A 23794-nucleotide genomic window follows, 5' to 3' on the forward strand; every position below is an offset into this window, starting at 1 on the left:
CCCCTCAGAGTCAGAGCTGTGCTGGCAGCATGAGCTCCCTCTCCTCCTTCCATCGTCAGCACAGTCTGACAGTCACACGTCCCCATCGCTGCGCCCATTACCGTGAGTCTACGTAAGGCTCTCGCCATCACTTTCCTAGCGACAGGAAAATGTATATTGAGCTGTGATGAAAGGCCAGCGCAATGTCAAGAGAATTAAAAGGACTCCAGAGACTGATTAGAGTCAAAAAGGAAAGGATTTATGATGGTTAATAAAGTTAAACCTGCAAGAGTTCTCTGCTTATTCTTCCCCACTGAAGGTAATCAGATCTTAAAGGAAAAATATTAAAGTGTAAAATTATTAAGGGTATTACCATCCCCTCTGAAAGAAAACCTATGTGTCGCTGTGAAGCACCTGGCCAGGAGAGAGTCAGGCTCACAGTGGCACCTACACTGACCCCAAGAAAGAGAGGAAAAGGAGATACAGCATCTGCCCTGTGCCTTGGGTTAGCAGCAAGGACCTCAGTACCCATCATGAATGTCACCTGAACAGCTCCAGTGGCACCTGCCACTCCACAGGTAGTAGCTGGGACAGAGCTAGGACTTCCACAGATCTTGGAGCACCATGGCACAATCCAGCAACAAGCATGGGCAGGCAGGGAAGAAAAGCTTCCCCCTCTGCTGGCACTTCACATCCACAAGGCAAAAGGACAAAGCAAAGAAGGAAGCTCTTGCCTCTCCCAGTCTGGTGTCACATATGCACCTTCTGCTGAAGAATGCAATCTACCTGGATGCCATGGGATTGCTCTGAAACGTGATTTAAATGTTTTATAATCTAATGTGCCTAAAAGTTAACATAATTTTACAAGACACTGGAGCTAGTTGCCCAAAGCAGCTGTGAGTGTCCCAACCCTGGAAATGTGCCAGGCCAGACTGGATGGTGGTCTGAGCAACCTGGTCTAGTGGAAAGTGTCCCTGCCCATGGCAGGGTGCTGGAACTAGATGGTCTTTAAAACTCCTTTCCAACTGAAGTTGTTCTATGGTTCTAAGAAGTTAATGATTTTCCACATTGAATAACAAAGCTGAGAGAAGGCAAATCAAAGCGGAGGGCCAAAGTTTAAAAAAACTATTGGGAATTTTCTATCCATATCTAAATTACATGCACTTTATTGGATCTCAAGTTTTCATTTTTCTACTGCTTAATAATCACAAATATGTTATATATACCCTTTCCATTTTGTCATTCTTTCACTATATTACATCAAATTTAATTTCCTGTGGAAGTGTGTAATCTTTTCAGCTGTCACTGTCTCAGAAGGTTTTCTGTAATAAGCAGAGCCTCGTCCTCTGGCAGGTCAATCTTTTATGAGCTGTGCTCCTGCAGATTAGCTTCCTGAAAGGTTTGCAATGCTATATGAGAACTGGCAAAAGAGGAGAACCAAAATAACAGCCAAAAGGAAAAACAAACATGAAAACCTTCACTTCCTTCTGACTCCTGTGTTCACCAGTCAAAGGAAATTTCATTTTGATGTGTGTAGATGGCAAATCCGTGAAGGTTATTGCCGAGTACCAGAAGCTTCACGAGGTGCGAGACACAGTCTCCCCTGCCCTACAGCTCATTAAAAGTACAGCTGTGAGATGGCTGCTCGCCCTTTGTGCTGGGGAACACAGAGATCTGCGAGCAGCCACCACTCTGACAGCTGCCTCTCCCCACCGCCTGCCCTTGGCACTCCGAGAGGGGCCCAAAAAAGCCACATTCCACCAGAAAAGTGAAAATGTCAACCGAGATGCATTCATGCTTTTCATGATGAGATACCTGTGATGGCAGGAAAGCAACCAGCTGGTCTGCTGGGTCCTTTCCAGACCTCTGCCCCTGTAGGACATATGAAACTCATTTTTGTCAAACAAGCTTTCCATTACTAATTCTTACACACACACCAAAACAACTTATTTACAAAAACACATACCAATAAATTCTTCTGAATGTTTGAAAATGAATCAACTCACAATAAACATATGCAATAGAAATTCTTATTCCTGAAAAGGTGCTTAGGTATGGACAACAGAAGAGACATCAGAACAAATACAGTGTTTGCAAAGGGTCATGTTAATGGTGCTTGGCCAGCAGAGACCAACTGAGCGTGGCTAAAGAGCCATGCTAGAAGCCCTGCCAGCAGAAGAGGTGCAATGCTCTCCCACTTCAATGGTAGATGTCACCTCTGAGAGCTTCTCTTTGAACTGTCCAGTTCAGATGTGGAAACCTTCACCAACCAACACACAGGCTGCCAAAGGTGTGAACTGCTTTCCCAAAACACACTGCATTGATCAATGAAGAATGATCTTTCTCTTCCTGCTCCCTGTAAGACTTCTGTCTTGCTTTCCTGCTCTCACATCACTGCTGTAGCAGGGGATCATCCATATTTCTGACAGTGTCTTCAAAATTGCACATGAAAATACAGTGCATTAAACCCAGATATATACTTTTAGAGCAAACAGTCATCTCTCCTTATCACACGTAACAAGCATTTCACTAATTGAGTTCTCATTATTTGTCTATCCATTTCCTTGTAATTCTGTTTTATGTTTGTATCTTTAATACTTAATCTCTAAGAAATGCCTAAGAAGGAAAAAAAAATCCAAGCAGGGAACATTACTTTAAGAGAAGGTGTTAAATGAAGTGCTATTCCACTCCCATCAGCATGAAGAAATTTTTTTCATCCAGCTTTGATGGAAGTTACATTTGGGCCATAAGTCAGATGCTCCATGCCAGCTATGTGGTGTGCTCTGAACCGCTTTAGAACCTAAAACAACAATGTAATCATTCTCATAAAACCATTTTGCCATAGTCTTACAGGATCTGAGTGTGTGTTTAAAATATCAAGTCAGAATCGTCAAGTCAGAAAAGAAAAACATCATCAAGTCAGAATCATCAAGTCAGAAAAGAAAAACATGCCAGCTATCAGCGACCTTAGAATTTTTGTCTTGTAGGCCATAAATTGAATAGCCTCCCTTCACCAGATGTGGATCTCAGTCTCCATTTTTTTATATAGGCTGAGGAAAATGGGCTAAAATATGAATTTACTTCCTATTGAAGTCTTGGTCAAAGGTGGTGGGTGATGTAAAGACGAACATCAAGGGAATAACTGCCATCATCTGGTGGAGTTTGGTAAAATGGAGTTAATTTACACTTCTTTAGGGACTCACTGGTGTGTGACATTAATCTAATTTAGACTGACCAGAAATTGAAAGTGGAATGAAGAAAGAAAGCAATTAAAGACCTTTCCTAAATGCAAAAAAAAGTACTGCTGTAAGTGCAGCAATACAGTTAAAGTACAGAACAATACAGTTAAAGTACAGAATCCTTCACACTACTGCTACCACTGCCTCCTTCTTGAGAGAGAGAATAATCATCTGTATATCTACGTATCATCACTGTACCAGTATAATCTCATCCAAAGGAAACATTGGTAGAATGCTTCTACCAATATCTGTGAATAAATACATGTTCAAGTTGAAACTGTTCACTGTTCTGCACACAGGCCAGGCCTAGCAGATAAACATCTGCTGGAACAGCTCCATGTAACTGGTTGTACATGTGGCTTAACATTCACTTCAATGACTTTTAGCACCTTCTTGTTATTGTTTCTTTGCTGTTCCAACAAGCAATGGTTAATGTAAGATGCAGACGTTCACATACCGTGTACTTGTGAATAACTGGTTCCCAGAGATGTGGCAGTGATAACATTGTCATCGTAGGAGTCAAAGTAGCTCAGGGTAGATCACATGTCAGAAGAGGGTCCCACCTGAAAGTATAACAAATCCAGATACTAAGTTCATCATATTCACGGGTTTACAGCAAGCTGTGCCAATGCATTTGTGCATTTCACACACTTATCCTGTGCATTAACAGGGTCTGTGCTTTTTCCAGGCTCACAGAAAACATTTTGCCATTCACAGTGGCAAGCGAAAGTGCCCTGCTGTAGCCAAACTGTTTTGGCCCACTGCTCCGGACCATATTTTAGGCATACTATCAAAGCATTGAAATAGTTTTCAACATTAAAGCAGAAGCTGTTACTGTCTGGTGGACAGATACAGACTTCAAATTTCCCATTTGTCAGGTCCTTGAAAAGCATGCAATTCCTTTCACCAGTACACCAGTGCATTGCCAGTTTGGCTTTATCTTCCCTTTTTTTTTCCCCTAACATTGTAAACTGATGGTTTGGAAGTAGACACAACCCTGGAACTCTCTTGCAACCTGTTTTCTTGAGATTAAGGGATCTTAAGAAAGCATTTACTTTCCACAGGTCACTACAATCACCTTATTTATAATCATTTGATAATTTAAAACCACCCAATGGTTGAGTTTGTTTTTAAATATTTTGGCAGGTAACCAATGCGGAGATGGAAAATGAGCTTGCATTAGCAGTGCTATCTGCAATGACAAGACACACTGCAACAAACAAACAAACTACCCAATTTCTTAATCAAGCCTCCCCAAACAGAAGCTGATCTTTCTCCTCCTCTACAAGCTGCATCTCATCCTAGAGTAAGTGGTTTTCAGGAAGAAAGCCTGGCAAATAACAAAGAATTTTCAAAAATTTAGAATTTAGGCATAGTTTATATTTTATTTTATTTTAAATAAAATATATTTTATTTTACTCTAATGCTTCTTTGAGTTTTCATGCCCCCAAAGTGGCTTGGCTCTTGCCTTTATTACACTTCAGTGAGCAGCCTCAACACCTCACAGTTCACTAGAATCATGTACACCTTCATTTGCTGCCACTTAAGCAAGTCAGTGTCTCCTATATTCTGCATTTGGTTTTCAATAACAAGTATAAAACCATGTAAAGACTAAGTTGCAAAGAACATAATCCATGGGACAACAAAAAATTATAGGTGAAGGGCGGTATACTGCCCATGGGTATGATGCTACAATGCAATATCTAAAGTTTGCCTGCTCTGAAACACTACTAACACCAACAGAATTGTGCACCTATTTGTGGGCACAGGCACACTTAAATGCCAGACACTGAGGTGAGCTGCAGAGCCACAGCATGGACCCAGCAGCAGTGAGGAAAATGGGGCAGCAGTGACTGCCCCGAGGCAGTGCTGGCTGGCAGACAGTGCAGAGATCTATCCGAGTCTCAGATAGAGATTTTCTTTCCCAATAACTCTCCTTCACCTACAAAAGCCTATTTTGTACAAAAGCAAAATTTCTCAACCTGTTGAAGCCTTAAAAACAATCTTCCTTCCCAGAGGAATTATTCGTGACATACCCCCCACAGAAGGATAAACACAGCCAACTGCCTTCAACAGAAAAACACAGTAAGACATGCAACACATTCTTCTTCTGCTTGCAGATTTATTTGGAGTCATTTAATAATCTGTGCCTAATGACTGCATCTAATCATTTACCTTGCAAACTACGAGGACTTTTCAGGTGAATAAACATTTTTCTTTCTTTTTCTTTATGTCTGTTAACAGCAGTGTTAGAAAATGAAAACTCTCACGAATACTTTCATTTTAAAGTTCTAAATCACCACAAGAATTGAAAAGAATGATCACCAGATAGCTACATCATGAACAGAAATATACAGCACACATGGAACCAAGTGAAATGCAGTCTGTCATCTCCAGTGAATCAGTTCAAACCTAACTCAAGATGGTAGCTGTCACCAGCTACCTTTGGCTTTCTGCTCTCCAGTGGCCTGTGGGACATCAGTTTGTAATTCTCCATTTGACTCCCTTTTGCTCAGATTTCTTCACTGAGTCTTTATCCTCTTCTTTGGCCAGGCCCAGATTTTCAAGGCCATCATCAAGGCCTCATTTCAGAGACTGCTGTCTCTCTGCTCATAGTTGAGCTGGGAGGGATCTCAGAGATCATGTAGAAGAAAGCCAAAACTGCTGAAAACAAACCACTTTTAGTGGAGCCAGAGGCACCAATGAGCAACAGCTAAGAACTGATGCAATTACTCATGATCCTGACAACTTTCAAGATCTTTTACAAAGATCTTTCTGTCAGAGGCCTCCTAATTCCTTACCTGTGGTGAGAAACAAATACCAAAGTCTCAAAAATTCACCTAAAAATTGCAAGTCCTAGAAGAGCTTCTTTAAGGCAAAAGCAAAGTCTTTCTAGGTGAAGCAGAAGAATGGAACCCATTGTGAAATGAAATGGAAATGGAAATTATATGGGAGGTATTTAAGTACGTGGTTCTAGCAATTATGGAAATAGTGTTGACAGAAATCCACTGGGGGCCCAGTGCTTAAAATCTCAGTGGGAGAAAGACTGGGAACTAAACATACAAATCAATATAGTTTCTCTTTCTCTACAGAAAGAGAAACTGGTAAGAAAATGAATACAGTTCTTATCCAAACTGTTTATTTTCTATATCCAGACAGTGATGATCTCTAGTGCTATCAATTAAAACCTTCATTTTGCACAAGCAATGTTTTAAGGAAATGCAATATAAGGTACAGTTAGAAAAACAAATGGAAGCTGTAGTTAAATTTTTTCTTCCAACTTAATTCCAGACGTGTGCCATCACTTCTTAAAGTTGAGTCTACATGTCTTAGGACTATCTTAAAACTGCATTTATACATACTAAACTACAGATAAGTTACTCCATTGCCCCAAAGTTACCCCTTTCTTACAACAAAGTACATCACTGAAGAAGCAAATATGCAATCTTTTGTATTATAAATATTTATATCAATGCACACAGCAAAGTCACACCAACAGAGCTACAGAGGCCTAACCACCACAGGTATTTAGAAAGGCCCTATAAAACCACTGTTGTGCTCTAGGACTTACCAGGCTTTTAGCAATTCTTTCTCCCCATGCTAATTTGAAGAATGAATGAGGACTTAAGAAATAGACAAAGCAGCTAAACCAAATGCTTAGATTGATTATATACAAGCATCAAACTCTTTACTAAACCCAGGTCAGGAGGTATCAAGCCTCAAAAACTTTCCAGATACATATAATAAATATATTTTATTATTAATTTAATTAAAAACTAAAGCTTCTAATTTAAAAAAAAATATACCTCTTAATAGCCTTCCAGAAAAATAGGGTTTAAAGTTAAATGAAAATATGCAATTAATGATCTAAAACCAAAATTTCTGTCCTTTCCTCTCAGTAAATCTAAGACTCAAGTATTACTTTCCTGGCACCTGTTTTCTGTTTTACAACTTCAGCATGATTTCAGTAAAGGTGAGAAAGTTGGTATTTTGTTCTCTCTGCCATCAGAAGCCACATTACAGACACAACAGCACTTGTATGCTTTAGTATGAAACACAAAAAATGGATGGATGGATGGATGGATGGATGGATGGATGGATGGATGGATGGATGGATGGAGTGAAAGTGAAATATATCAGACTGACATCCATGCAGACTGAAGCCCTCTTCTCCATACAGAAGAGTGCTTGACAATGACAAAGGCTTTTCCCCAGTCCACATCTCCACACGCACTGCAGCTGCACTCTGGGAGGAAAACAGGAGCAGTGGTTTCTCCATAGCCGGGAATTACACTGCTGATATTCAGCTCTGCCAGTGTAACATCTGTCTGAACACAAACAGGTCACATCAACAAGTGGGAGGGCAAGCAGGAAGAGAGTGAGAGAGAGGAGATGCAGCTGCAGACGGGGGGTAAACTGCACAAGGGGGTTCACAGTGATGCACAGCAATCTGCTGCCCAACAGCACTGGGGAATTCAGAAACCGGAAATTGGAAGCAGTCCCTGGCATAAAGCTGCACAAAAGAAGTGAGGGGCATGCCAGAGCTGTACAGAAAATAAAGCATGAAAATCTCCACATAAATTACTTTGTCTTTTTTGATAACCTGCAGAGAAAGCCTCTAAAATTAAAAAATACTTGTTAGACTGACATGATATATTCCACAGCACTACTTAATTAATCAAGTACATTATTCTTTGTCACTTTGTCACTCTACGACTTGCTTTGACCTTTCTCTCTTTTAGACTAATCTTTTTTTTATTTTTTTAAATTCTGCCCCTTATTTTCATGAATGTTTGTGATCACAAAATATATTGAGAGTGACAGACAGTAAACATTACTGGAGGCTGTTGCACTTGGACTGTGACTTGGACTGTGATGTGAATGATCATCCAGAGGCGGATATATGAGCTCAGAGTTAGAAGGTCACTCCAATGCCCATCCCTGCAAAGATCAACACTTTTGAAAAACAACCTCTAAAATCAAGATCTAACACCAGGAGAACTTCACAGTAATTCCTATTTCTATTCCAGCCACAGTAATGAAACTCATTTCAGAGATCAAAAGTCATTAAACAGAGAATGTTGACAAATGAGACAGAAGATGCTGGGGATATGAAAACACCCCATTCCACCCCATATCCCACTGAGATATAACATCCCAAGCACTGGTGAGAGACACGCAGAAAAAGACAGACAGTCAGTCTAGAAAAGCACAAAGAGATTTGATCACTAATCAGAGACAGAAACCCATCTGAAAGTCACAACTGTCTCTGCAGGCTCTGAAAGACAGAATTAAATTGGCTTAGTACTATATTCAAAAATGAATTTAATTAGCTGACATTAAGCAGGATAAGTTTGCAGTACCATGTTGCTCTGACAAGCTGTCTCCAGAAGGGTAAGTAGAAGGTAAAATCTTATTTTTCAGGATGAGATTACAGCCGTGCACTGAGACAGAAGGTAATGGCATGTCTGCTGAGGGCAGCTGAAACTTGGTGCTGGACATTTCATCTCACACTATAAAAGGATGGTATGTGATAGACGAGCCAGAAGTGCAAGTTTCAGATTCTGCATGTTTATTCATATGGCTATGCAGCCTCATCCTCCTTCTGCTGTTGCCACTTACATAAAGAAGAGAACCTTGGTGTATAACCCCTGCCAGGAGTTTTTTCTCCAGTTTCTCTCAGTCAGAGCTGTTCCCTGGAAAGACTACGATACCCTAGGTGCAATTTATTTATTTTTGTTTATAGGAGAGCAGGTTGGTCCCTGGTTGGAAGAACGAGGTCTGTGCAGGGGGCAGTGTCTGTGCTCACTAGGCAGGCTGACACATCTGTCAGCTGCTGGTGTGTGTTTTATGTGTTTTTCACCCACAGCACCCCTGCTCTGCTCTACCAGGACTTCTCCACATGTACGGGAACCTGCACATCACAGTGCAGCCTGCAAGCAGGGTGGTGGTGTTTGACAGCAAATAAAAGTAAACACAAACTATGGCAAAAATGTAGCTGCACATAGTGACAAATGAAGAATCAATGGTAAAATGCATACTAAATCCAAAGAGTTTCCCCAAGGAACACTTGGAGGAAATAGAACAACACATTTCAAAGGAAAAGTCCCATGAATACAGGATGTAACAAGCCTTGCCTTCTCATGCCTCCTTGTATTGATAAATTTAGTTCTGGAGATAGGCATCTCACTGTCAGTGCTAGAAATTCTGCTTATTGTCAAAGCAGGCACATGCATCCCAGGGTGTGACCAGGAAAGCTATTGCTCACATCACTTATATCTCAGCTCTGTCACACCAGAACCAAGCCAAATTTACCAAGCAAGCTTCATCCATCCCATTAGCAAGTCATTAAGGATGTGTTCTTCCATCCCCTGACAAAAGTGCACAGCAATATGAGATCTTAATTTAGGCTGGCAGTGCCCTTCTTCCTCCCGTGACTCCTCTCACCAGGAGTGTATTTAGGCTGTGTGACCTTGTGTGGCAGCTCACAGATTTTGAGTGCAAGTACAACACACTGCATGCCCTTCTCTGGCACCACATTAATCACCCTACTTTAATGACTTCAGCTGATAAACCAGCCAGTGTACCCAGCCATCCTGCCCAGTGCCTGCATCCACAGCAATAAATGAAACACGCCCTTTCCCATACCCTGCCACCGTGTCATCCAGCAGGAGAGAAAAAGCCACTCAGAGTCTCAGCTGGCAGACATGGGAGAAAACCCCGTTTTACCAGTAAAGAGACCCCAGTTTTACTAGCCATTTGACAGGTGGCCCTGAATTTCTCTGTTTTTTTCACATGGAAGAATCCTATTTCTTTTCAGCTACAATGAGAACCACAGATACGAGATACCACTTATTACTGGGAAGTATCTACACCACCTATTACTCTACATAGCTACACATCAGAACTCCCTTCAACTAAACAAACATAGCTACAGAGAACATATGATTTTGTAGTATTATTTCTTAATTATTTCACTCTCTTCCAGGAAACTCAAATCCACAGCTGAGCACAAATAAAGACACGAGATCTTTATGATAAGAAAAGCAAAACAATGGCCTGACATGACCTAACGAAAGCACAGGATACTACTCCCCCAGGGTAGAAATCTCCTTATTCCAAAACTTCCTTTCAAGTGTTTTGAATATGTTACTAAACAAAGAAAACATGACATTCACTTTTGCAAGGCAGTAACATTTTTTTTAAATAGTGGCATCTGACATTATTCCATAAATCATCCACAAAATCAATGTACTTTATGTCAGATGGGACCTTTAAACTTAAGAATAAAACAAGTTTAGGACTGAATTGCAATGCAAAGATACATGTAATAAACTAGATATGTCAAAAGCTTCAGGGGAAAAAGGGTTGCTGAAGGTTTAACATGGTTTAACACAGTGCACAAAGGCACACAGATTTACCTCTGTGACGTTAAGTGATGTATGGTGCTAGGAGTGCCACCAAATCATAGGACTTGAGAAACAGACTGAGTTCTTAGCCACCAGTGATTTCTTATCTGACCATGGAGGGCATCTCACAATCTGTCTCCATCTTTGATCCCTGTGATAACATTTCTTTCCTCTCCTCTTCTGTCAGGTATTTATGCTGTAAATTCAGTGAGTTTGAAGATGTAAAGACAAGGAAGGCTACATCTTCATAGAAGACTTGAGATATTACCACACAGACAAGAAAAGTCATGGTAATAAAAAAATCACTTACATGACACAATTTTAACATTTTACCATTTTCACACAGCTTCCTATCCGGAAAGTATTCTCAAAGGAATTAATTCAACCTTCCTCCCAATATCTCTTTTGTAACCTTGTTTCCTATGTAAAAAAACCCTGCAATCACAAACTGTGGGTGATGTCACGCCTGTGTCTATCTGCCTCCTCTTAATAATTTCTCTAAAGGCATTCAACAAAGAGGTAGCAGTCTCAAAATTACTCAGTTGCCAGGAGGTCCTTCCAATTACAACTTAAGCTTAGACAGGAGAGAGATGGTCAGCATTCATGTAAAGGGAAAAATCTTCCATGTTGAGTCAGAGAGTGCAGAACTTGCAGATAAAACAGACGTACTGAGACTCTAAACAGTGTCAAAAGCTGAAGCTCACAACTACAGGTGCACCCATATGGCTAAAATCAAAGTGGGAAAGGAAGCAAACTCACCCACTGGAGTACACTGGCCCAGCTACCCAACCATGATGGACAGTTTGTATCTGTGGTCTGTACCTCACTAGGAAAAGCCTACAAAGCTCCCACCACCCAAGTGTCTCCCATGGAGTTTTCTAGGGAGGACACAGTGCCAGCATTTGAAAAATCCTGAAGCCCTCAGTGAGAAGATACTGCTTTAAAATGGTGAGAGGAAAGCCTGGTAGTTGTTACAGAAGAACATACGCATACACACACCCCTGAGTACTCATTACAGTTGCAAAGACAAAATTCCAAACCTGCAATAATACAATATTGTCTCTCTTGTTCTATCACAATTGGCTGTTTCAGCAAAATGTAACAACAAAATCAAAATAAACACCACTGATGAACTTCATGCTGTCCTCTCAAAAAGCAGTGCCTGCCAATAATTACATTCATGCTACTGCCACTGCAACACAGGAAAGAAGGATCAGCAGCAGGTAAATTATAAAATTATAACCAGCAGCACTGAAATGATAATCTTATTTTGCTGTAAAAACTAAAAAAAAAAAATTAAAAGGCTATATTCTGTTATACATATTTGTGTCATTAATTATATCAAAACACATCTAGATTTTGATGATACTTCAAATATACTGTGTAATGAAAAATACAATGAAACAACTTTTGAAGTAATTTATTACTCATTCCCACACTTTATAAGAAAACAAATATTTTATTTATTTATTTATTTTAGGCTAACAAAAGCATCATATTCTGAAAGCGGTCATTTCCTTCCACTACCAGTTTGTAGCATCCTGCTTCCATCTCTGCAGTTTAGTAACTCAAAGTTTCATCTGCTGGTGTGAGGGAAAAGATTTAAATGCAACTACAAGAAATGGCTTGTAGTTGAAAGACAAATGACAGCAGGATGGAACACATAACAGAATATTTTAGAAGTCTAAAATTTTTCTTCATATTGATATAATATGGACAACAGATGGGTTTTTAAATGCAGCTCTCGATACAACTTTGCATGTGAGAAGGAAAATAATTTGGAGTTCACGGGAACAGGAGCAGATTGTTCTGTGAATCCAGTTGGTGTCATTCTGCACCCTTAAATTCTCCTGCAAAATACTGTAAGCAGAACAGCAGGAGTCCCAAAATTCCCCATGCTGGCTCCAGCTCAATAAGCCATTCCTATTCACAAAGTATATAACCATATACTTAACTTCAAGAGAATGGACCAGTGATTTCACTACAGCTTAGGAATCTGTCTGAAATTGAAGTTTCTCTTAGGGGCTTTGCTAATGAAACACCAGATTCATCTGGCAGATATTTGTGCTGCATTTCTCTCATGCCTTGGCTGCTGACTGCACCTTGGTTAGGTTATTTTTCCTCTTAAGTAAAGGAGATGGAACTGGACTCCAAAGCCACATGTAGCCTGACTTTTGCAATGACTTCTATGTTTAATACCATAAATAGTATGAGCAGAGGTGCCCATAGTAAATGGCACAACTATTGGTCACTCTGAGAATGGTCACTTAAAAACAGACACAAACAAAAACAAAAATGAAGGTTCAAACCCCGCAGTCAGTTTTAGCACAAAACCCCTTACTGGCTCCCTAGGGATCAATGGCATCTGTCTACAGGACATCTCTGTAAGATAAGGAATGGAACTGACATGAAGAGAACACTGCACAACAGTGACACTGCTGTGCCTCACTCATATTGATGAATATAACTCACATGAAAATCAGTGCAAGGTGGTGTGAATCTGGCCCCAAACTCATGAGCTGTGTAGCAGAACCAGCTGTGGGTGCTGAGTCCCCACCCAGCCTGCTAGTCACTGGACCATACTTCCTTGGGTAGAGGATTACAGTACATACATCAAGTACAGCTGTGTACTGCTGAGGTCCTGTGGTCACACGTCATAGACAGTAATACATGCCACCAACATAAACTCAAAGGTCTACTCCATGCTTATGACGTTGTCATTTCTAGTTTTGATGCAAAGGATTCAAATTCCAAGTGCAAACACATGCATTTAAAGCAGTTTTTCAGATGGGATAAAGTATACATTGAAGCAGCGAGTGTTATTCTAGTTTTCAGAGTTTCTTTGCAAAATGGTTATAAAAAAACTATCATTACCATTTTGAATCTGCAAGAATGACATGTCAGCAGAAACAAAAAGATTTCTTTCTCACTATTGCCATCAGGCACCTTACCGCATGCAGTATGCCAGGAAAACAGACTTGCTGCAGGAGGAATTGAACTGGCACAAGCACAACAGAAAGGACTTTAATCTACAAGCACTGCACTGTGGAAAGCAACTGCACAAGGAAGCATGCTCCATGCAGATAAGCCAAATCTTGCATGATGCACCCAAAAAAACAATTCCACTCTCGAAGTAAACCTTGCGACAGACATCTCCAAAGTTTGGGAAGGTTCAAAACCAGGGCCTGCCAAGGTAAAGAAAGACAGCACATATTTTTTGCAGGGTGAAACCTGTTCTCTCCAATAGAGAAGGGTGTTGTATTGGTGCTTCCAAAGAAACATGCACCATGGCAACAGCACTAGGGTGTTGAACTCACCTTGGTAAGACTGATGGTGTAATCAACACAATCCCACAGCCAGCCTTGGCTACAACTGAACAAAAGCTTTTGCTTCTCATCCCCACAAACAGTGAAACCATTCTGACTTGTAACCTGCCTCTCCCAAAGCAGTGGCAGGTTCACAAGGGACTGGCTGAGGGGCAGCAGGACGGCAACAAGCACAATCACAAGAACCAGGCTAACGCCTTCAAATCCATTCCTGAGATAAGGAGCTAAGACCACACACACACTTAGGCTACATATTATACAAATTTTATACAGTATTACCTAGGCTCCAATTTTACACACACAGCAGCTCTGCAGAGGTTGTTTTGCAGCAACACAATGCGGAAAAAGGGTGGCCTTTGCATGGCTCCAGACACAGTACAAGGTACACAGTACAGAGTTAAAAGAAAATAAGTCTGCAATAATGAGAAGATTTGTTTAAAACTCTCCCATCTTAATCTATTCTTTATTTGTATCAGACTTACCGTAAATTTGTTCAAGTTTTTTTTTTAAATGCTTCAATCTGCTAAGAAAAGTCTTCCTGCAGATGGACTGGTAATGAAATACAAATAGAATGCTTAATATGAAAAATGTAATGCACAGCATATTTTTTTCCTTTACTTATTTCATCTTAATTTGCACTTGGTCATTTTCATGCTGAGCATCTCATTTGGTTAAATAATTAGTGTAAATTAAATTTCACCTTTTTTAACAGGCAAAAATTGTGAAACTGGGTTGGTAATTGTTTCAAATTTTGCCACAACATGGAAACAACTTGATAACCTGACAACACTTAAGTGTTTGAAAGAACAAGATACACAAAAGCAAGGGAAGTGAAACTGTGTACAGTAACTTGAAGGACAAGAAATCCCTCTGTGCAGAGCCTTATGACCTGGAGGGTCTTTGAATAGATCTGAGGATCTATTCAAAGACCCCAGGATGTGAGAGTTTACTCCTGAGCAAGCCCCTGCCTGCTCATGCACAGAGATACACCCCCTCCTCATCCATGCATCAGTGCCACTCGTGGCAATTTACTTTCTTCCATCAGCAGCCACATGCTTACCACACTCCGCTCACTCACAGATTTCAACAGAAATTGCACCAGAATCAAGGCCAGCCCACAACTCCCACAGCACACGGTGAACAGCCCTCACACCTCACAGGCACTGACCCCAGCTATGCGGGACAGTGCCATGGCACCGTCCTGTGCCCGCACAGCCCAGCTCACGCGCCAGCTCATCCCCCAGCTCACCTCCCCATCAGCCCTCAGCCCACCCCTGGCTGCCCCCCAGCAAAATCCAGCAGGCACAGGCGAGGTATCACCTGACAAGATAAGGCAGCAGAGAGTCACAACAACCCCCTCTGCAGCCATGCTCATCTCATGGATCCTACCAAAACACAGGGTGGAAACTCCCATGGGTCCCGTGATGCTCCCTCTGACTCTCCTGTCTTTACAAGTCATGGCTCTTAACAAAGCCACAAGGACTTCTCATCCAAAAGAGTAAGGGAAACTCAAGCAAAGTACACCCAAGTAAAGGACACTCAAACCCTCCTAAGTAGCCATAACAGCAAAGTGTGCCAACAAAAATTTCAACAATTTTATATGATGTTCCCACACAATGTTCAACTGTATCAAGTGAATCATGGAGTTGCAGAAAGGACATGACCATTAGTCAGACAAAACCCACTACAGAGTCAAAAGTAATAAATATTGGAGTTGATAGAAAGAGAAAGCATTTGATTAATTTTGGTTTTCACCATGCAGGTTCAGAAAAATGTCTTTCTCCACCCACAAACCCGCGGTGCCCTCATGTGCTACTTTTAGATTCCCAGCTCTAAGCTTCTGCTGCTCTAGCAGTAACGTTACTATACAAAACTAAGTCAATTCAGTACAATAAACGAAAATTCTCCAGAAGACTGAATTTTTTTTTAAGTTTTCATAAAAAAGCAAGTTTCTTCTGAAGGATGTACTGACAGTCCAAGAGAAATCCTTCGTTTGGAAAAAAAGGACATACCAAGAGCAACATGGTTCACTTCCTTATAAGCGCCTTTTCAGCATCCCTTGGCCATTACCTGGATGGCCTCCAGTGTGAGAAAATACTCATTTCCGTCTGTGCTTGATCATCCCCTGTCTCTGGGCTGAGGTTATCAGCACTCGCGCTGGCTACAGCAGCGGCTTACAGAGGCTGCTTGTCACTGTAACATCTCAGCTGCCACCTGTGCTGAGGCGCCACCAGCCACTGTGTTCATGCACACATGGCAGTGCAGGAGACCATCCACATCAGCGCTCATTTTTGGCCATCTCTTGTTAATAACAATAAAGTTTAAAAGTACAGGAGTTTATACCCCTATGCCACACTTTGCAGCTCTTTCATTTCTAGATAAGACAAAGGAAAAATATATCATTACTTGGCCAAAATGAGAGGGAGAAGGACAGGTTGAAAGGGAATTCAGGAGCACTAAACCATTCCTTTCCAAAATATCACTATTCCTAATCCTTACCTAAATACCTGATATTCTTGCACCTTTATCTCCTGACATTATTATTTAACATCTGTATACATGTCACTAAAGCAAGAAGTCATCCCAGGCTTAACAACTCAGCATGACTTTGAAGATCAAGCCTAAGTTACAGCAGAGAAAATTGTCAAGGAAATATTATTAAAGGAAAAATTAGCTTAAAATCAATTGCTTTTATTCTAATGCATTCATATAATCACTTGCCTCTCCCTTCTATAAACTGGTTGTAAAATCTCTTGAGAGAGATGACTGTTGTGTTGCACACATGCCTAATGATACTATAAGGGCATATTAAAAAAAGGAAGGAGAAAGATTCATATAACACTTTACAGGGGCAATCACAGCTCATCAAGATATTTTCTTTTACATGTGAAATCAGGCCCACTCAAGGGAATTTTCCCATTTTTTATCCCAGAGGGAAAAGAAGGTGGGGGGTGGGGAGAATTTGGTGTGCACATATACAAAACCTTTCAAGAACTGCGCATGCTTGAGCAATTCACTCTTCTGTCTGTTAAACATTCCCATCCCAAGACTTTGTTTCAAGACACATCCTCCTAATGAATAGCTGGACCTTGTCTGTAAAGCTGGGAGTACCAACACACAGCATGTCATCTCAAAACCCAGTCATATCCTATTCTGCAAAAGGTTGAGTGCCATTATTTCTTTGCCTATCTTGGTTCTTCCTGCTAGCAAGCATCTCACCGGGCATGATTCATGTTACATAACTCCAGCTTGTTAAAAACAACAGTTATGCAGCTAGGTGGTACGGAAGGTTAATGAGGTAAATCCAGAAGTCGCTTATTACAGAACCCAGACAAAAGCTGCTCCTTAAATAATATGCCTATGCAACTTTAAACAAATGAATAAGCTACTGCACCAGCACTGTTTACATTCAAAGTAAATTAAATCTTTCAAATTCAGGATCCTGTACACTAGACTACTCGGTGCCACTTCTCACACCATGATATGCAAACTCCCTAGTGCATGTGTGTTTTAGTTTTCAAAAGTGACCCACTCCCCTCCTCAGTCATTAGAGAATAACAGCTGAATACTCACTCAGTCAATTTCACTCACAAAAACACTGTATTGCTTTAATGTTCTGGATGACTATGCTGAGATAAAATCTTCCTCCCTGAGTTAGCAGCAAAATGCTTGTGTTTTGCAAATAACCATTTTCACTCATATCCCGCTTTTGGTTATGATGTGTAAAAGCAGCAGCCAGAGAGGGTTAAACAGGCTTCCCGTCAATGCTCTGCAAGAAGCCAGCCTCTGTACTGCAGCAAGGCAAAGAAATCTGTTCAGGCCCAGTATATTCAGCATTATTCAGCACTATTGGGACCATATTCCAGGATCCCTCGATGCCCACCTGACAGTGTGTCCTCTGCAGTAATGCAGTGCTATGGTCTCCCCAAGGCAAATCATCACCTGACCATCCTGGTCTTTGCAGCTCAGCTGTGTCCAGTGACACACTCCATGGAGCAAGCAATTGCCACGTAACTGTATTCTCTTCTCAGTCACTTCTCCAGGAGGTAAAAAAAAAGGAAAAATAATAAGAAAATTACAAAGCTCATATTTCTGGCATCACCACCCCAGCAGAGCAATAGGGAGGTGAGTGGCTGCCCTGGGGAGGAGGCAGCAGCAGTGGGGGCCTGTGCGAGCACCAGCTGGCTGCCAAGCCCAGACCTGAAACTAGGTCTCAGCCCATTCGACCGCAGGGGAAGGGAGGGGGGGAAAAAAAAAAAGAAGAAGAAAAAAAAAAAGGCAGCAGCACTTTCTCAGAGCAGGAAGAAGGGGAGGCCACGAGCGTTTCCTGTTGTGCAGCTGAAACAAGCAAAGACGTCATTACACTTACGCTCCCTCAGGGTGTCAGCAGATTGAGGGCCAAAGTTCAGTCATTTCCAATGCACCGCAAGGAGGGAGGTTTGGGAGGAGAAACCAGCAGTGGCTTTATTGCTAACAGTGTTCTCTGCACTTGCATAGCAAAACAGCTAAGCAGTCAGCTGCAAAGTATCGTATGTGACTAGAAACAATATTTGCTCAGGAGCCGTGCTGCTCTTGTTTTTCTTGTACAGCTTGTTAGATTGAATATTACTGCAATATAGAAGTAGAATGAAATATTACTACAATATCAAAATGTACTAAGCATTTTTCTGCAGCCCATACTTTTACAAGCATCTGGAAATCAAGCCTTACATTGCTTTGGATCCCATGAAATAAAACATGTCTTGTAAATGCATCAGAGGCACAACTAGTGGGTAAAACTCCAGGATTCCCTTGTCAGATATGGCCAACATCCTGGCAGAGTGAATACAGAGGTTTCTTTTCAAATATGCCTCTGTCTTTCTGAAGCAGGTAATATCCCACCTTAGGGAAAACAGTGAAGATGCAGGAGTTGGATAGTGGCATGTGGATGTCCAACATTTGGTAACTGATTGTCAGCCAGGCTGTCCATCTAAATGTAAGAGAATCAGTATAGCTGGCAAGCACAGGGGGAATCTGGATTGCAGTCCTACCCACCATTACTACCTTCTTAAGCTAAATATTAGAAAGACTTTTTAAATGGAAAGCATTGACAAGAATCCAAACGAGATTCCTGTCAGAATTTCAGGAGGTTTCAGAGTCTCCACCAATCACTGGAAGCTTTAAAGTGCAGTCTGAACAACTACCTGTAGGAAATGCTTTGGTTATAGCTGATCCTCTCTTGGGGCTGAGGGATGCACAGGCTTACAGTACATTCTCACTCATGAGACACATTCTAGATCCATTTTTGATAGTCTCTGAACAATGACTTAAAACACAGTGATAAATGCAGTCATTCCACAATAAGCATGTCCCAGCATACATCGAATGTGACAGATTGGGCAGCAGTGCTACACTTGATAGAAGTTGTTTTTCAAATAGAGGTACTTAACAAACCTCAGTGAAAAAGCTTACAAGGAGTTTGGAAAATGCTCTTCTAAATTCTCATACCATCATCACTAGCTGAAGAGAGTATTTTTGCCTTATTTCTGCAATAACCACCCTGTGGTCACACTGGGAACTGAAGCCAGTTTTCAGCCCTAGTAATTCAGCTGAAACTAGAGAATGACCAGTATATCTTGGATATACTGTATCTTTCATGGGACATAAGCAGTGTCACTAGCTAACCAAAACTGATCAACTAAAATAAGGTCAGATATAATATTTTAATTACTTATAAATGAAACATTTTGGATATATTTTCAAACACATTATTCTACAAGGATATGAGCCAGTTTGGTTGTTTTCTGCCCTATCCTTTAAAGGTAAATTTTTCAAAGGTAACTTATCTCTAGAATTCATTGCCAGGCAGCTTGAAAAAACCTCTATTGCTTCTTTTTCTGACATTAGCTTGAAAACCTAATCCTGAAGGTTGTCAATCTGGCACTAAAAATCAGGACTCTTTTCAATACAAAAAAAAAAAAAAAAAAAAAAAAAAAAAAAAAAAAAAGCAGAGAAGTTAGTCTTTGGTGTTGACAATGATTTGTAGTACACAGGCATCCACTGCAGCGAAGACATTTTGGATTAGCCCAGTCAAAGTAATCAGAATCTCACCCTTAAAACTGTGGTTGCTGGAACAAAATCCTGCCCATATTATACACAGCAGTGGCTGTAAGTAGTGAATAATCTCCTGAGAAAAGGAAAAAGGGGGTGAATCTTCAAAAGTACTGTAAGAAAGTTTCCACTGGGCACAGCATCCTAACCAACATATACAAAAGCCATTCGACTTTCTGAAATCCAACCACCTGGTACCGCACTCACTCAAAACAAACTTGGCCAGCTATTTTTAGACCCATGTCCAAGAATGAAGGAAATGCACCAACAATTTGTACTTCTGACCATACTGAGACAGCTGGCACACGGCACAGCAGCAGCACGGGGCCAGGCTGCATAACCACCAGGCACTGCCACGCCGTATCACAACAGGCTTTTGCCACACACCTATGGCTGCCTGCTGCAATAGAGTGTCTGCTAAAGAACACAGAATATAACAAGGAATAGCAGTGGATTCACACACCCATCCATGTCCTGAGAGTTAATTTTCATGTAATTACATCTTACTGTCCCATTAGTTGATAAAGTATTAAGCCATCTCTGCCATGGTTTGAGGTCAGAAAGTGGAATATGCTCTCTGCAATATCCAAATATGACCCTAATATTTTTAAAGAGCTGTATGTATTGTATTGGGTTTTATTAATGAAATGGCTGAAACTTATAGCAAAGAGACAGATGCAAACTGTGACCCAAACTCACTAGCAGTGCCCTGGCTACACTGATGAAAACACTTGCCTTTTCACTCCAGAACAGGTAGTGGTTGTGGTAGGTACAAATACATGTGGAAAACAACTCTTAAAGTTGGCTACTTACAAAGTATCTAACACCTTTAGTGATCCCCACAAACTCAGTTACACTTTTACCCTTTACAACACATCCGCACAATGACTTTTAACAAAGCCACTATAGTGTATCATTTGGGAATCAAATTATGTACAAGGTTTTTATAATTCTTTCACTTCCATTTGAAGAGAAGTGCAAGTGGAAAAGCCATTATCTTGCAATTTTTTGTTGTTGAATTGTCACCTCACTAAGTGAATTCTCTCAAACGATCCTACAAGCAGATAATTCAAATATCCTGCACCAATTTTATAACGAAAATGAGGCAAACAAAGATGACAAAGTCCAAGCTGCTAAAACACCTGATAGCAGGTCATTATTTATCTTCAAAATATGTGTGGCAAAAAACAGAAGTGGGAGCAGGGAGGGCTTTTTTTTCACTGCGAACCTGGTGTTCAGCCTAAGTAAGCAGTACAGAATGGAGAAGAGTCTGCCCATTGCTGAAGGGCACAATCCAACCACCAATGAAATTCCCAAAGTATTCCCCAGCATTTTGTCTCCTCATTTACTGCACTCAGCTGCCCCATGCCATGCTCTCCTGCCCCAGCAGGACACTGCCACCAGCACTGGTCTCTCAGGCCAGGTACGTGAGGGGATCTTCAGGCATAAGGACGAGCAGCCTCCCTCCCATTCAGAAGCTGCTGGGAAAATGTTACATTGCCAAGAGGAACATTTTAATTCTATGGTAAGGATTTGGTTTAGGATGAAAACATTAAACTTGAAATGGGATGATCCCATATAGTGCAGATGTGTGTGAGGGTCCGTAGAGACAAAGTGTGGGAGTGTATTTGTGTCTGTGGTGTGTCTAAACACATTTACATACACACTTGTGCACATGGGAGTGTATAGATACAAAACAATATGTAGACATCTAAATATATAATTATGTCTATATTCACATTAGAAGTTTCTATATAAAGTGCTTTGGCTAAGTGGTACCAAAACCCTGTGATTGTAACTACCTTTTATAAGCAATGGCTAATGGAGATTCTTTGGGCAAAACACATTAAGTCCTGGAAGCTAAGTGGGGGAAAAGCCAAGCCCTTATTTTGTTGCACTGAGTATTTATATTTTATTTCATATGTCTAATCAAGACAAACCAGATCTGAAACGCATATTTAGGAACCTGAAGTTTTCAACAATAAGTAACCTAATTTCCAGAAACCAAAAGCAATTGCTAAAATACTTATTTAAACTGCCTTCATGGAAACAAAGAGAAAACACTTTAAAAATCTTAAAAATATCAAATCAACTTGACTGCTTCTGTATCCCATTAATTCAACAAGATCCTAGGCAACAGTAATATTTAGAATAAATATTTTTCTTATGGGAATAGCATTTTCACTCAAATTGACCAGATGATATCAATTAAAAAACAAAGATTAGATACAGAAAATACATCTACTGACTTACTTAAAAACTAAACTGTACTTCAGTCAGCACAAAGCTTGTTTAAGAAGATATTGACTTTTTCTTTTAAAAGTCTTCTTACTTCTAAGGGGAAAATGGTTTTTTTTCCCCTTGCAGTATTTTGAACTAATTTCCATCCAAATGATGAAAATCTGTCTCCTAAAACTTCAGAGAGCACACCCTACTCAGTGTAAAACACTGCACTCCTACACAAATATAAAGCTGAATATACCGAAGGCAAACCTAGTACTGATTCCAAGTTCTGCACTTGGCCTATATGCACACCTTAAAAAAAAGAGAGGAAGATGAAGAGCAATATAAATAAATACAATCCAGTGATATAAAAATACAGTAACTTTCTACGCAATATACCATCTGTTCCTCCAGAAAAGCATGCTGCATCAAGCCACAGGGGCTACGGCTAAGAAAAGCCCTTGTAGAAGAGCCAAGTTCAGTAATGAGCAGTTTCAGAAGCTGTGGAAAACTGCACCAGCCACCACAGTAAGGAGGCAGCCTGCGATACGCTCAGTGGGAATCGCCATCCCCCCGTGCCGTGGGCTGGGGTTACCCGAGCTGCCACAAGGCCCTCAGAGAGCGCCCCAAATGTTGCAAACCCAGGGTCAGAGGTTCACAGTGTACCAGGAAAGCTGGGCTGGGCCATGCTGCGGAGCAAGCGCTAGCTGTTTGAGGATGTGGTGTTTTGCTATGGGTTTTTACGGGAAAGTTTTGTCTCCAGAGTTACAGACACAGTAAACTGGATTTCCCCATCTACTCCACAGACCACACCTCCACTGCTGCTGCTCCCTTCTCTTGTACTGTGGATCTAGGATCAGCAAACAGAAATAGCTTCCAGAACATGGGAACAAGCTCCCTAGTACGCCTGCTGCCCTTGAGGCACATAAAAAACAGGAGCTGCTGCTGCATGCCAGGTGCTTGCTCACTGTTGTGTGCCTTACAGCAAATAAAGCGAGCGCCTTCCAGCCACTTGGGCAAAGAGGCAGGCAGGAGAGACCCAGATCAAAGAAGTGCTAAGGGGTGCTCTGTTATGGTTTAGAAGGCCAAGTTAGGTGTGCAGGCCTCTCCTTCCAGCTGGCAAAGTCTCAGGTACTCAGGATTATGTAGTAAGAATTTCCTTCTGCCGCTTCTATTGTTATTCATAATGTGTGTGTTAAAAAACGTATCCGGCCTTTCCAGACTTTGGTTGCATTATCACACCAAACACAGGCTTTAGAGCAAGGTCTAAGTTTTGTAAACCATGCTTACAGAGAATCTGCTTGTGTTCCCTGTCACCAGCCCCAGAACAAAGGACAGAATCACAGAACCTTGGGCAATTAGGAGACCGTACCCAGACTGGAGGGGATTTGTGAGCCAACATTTTATCACAGCTCTCATTAATAAAATAATAAACTGTGCAATTACAGTGGGTTGTACACATACCTTAGGGTATGCAATAAGGCACAAATTTAGAAATGGAATATTTCCAACAATCAACAACAACTTA

The 23794-nt window shown here is 41.0% G+C and overlaps 1 protein-coding gene across 6 annotated transcripts in view; it reads right to left on the bottom strand.

Moving 5' to 3' along the window:
* The window catches only part of HIVEP2 (HIVEP zinc finger 2), a 137145-nt gene that overhangs the window by 101252 nt on the left and 12099 nt on the right, over window positions 1–23794 (bottom strand). For all 6 annotated transcript variants that reach the window (XM_071434236.1, XM_071434231.1, XM_071434228.1 and 3 more), the window contains one exon: window positions 3676–3781. The gene's annotated coding sequence lies outside the window, so the exon portion shown is untranslated. The remainder of the gene's footprint in view (window positions 1–3675; window positions 3782–23794) is intronic.

This window comes from Agelaius tricolor, unplaced genomic scaffold (assembly GCF_023055355.1).
Source record: "Agelaius tricolor isolate 1412-34295 unplaced genomic scaffold, bAgeTri1.0.p SCAF_1, whole genome shotgun sequence".
In the NCBI taxonomy this organism is placed as follows: domain Eukaryota; kingdom Metazoa; phylum Chordata; class Aves; order Passeriformes; family Icteridae; genus Agelaius; species Agelaius tricolor.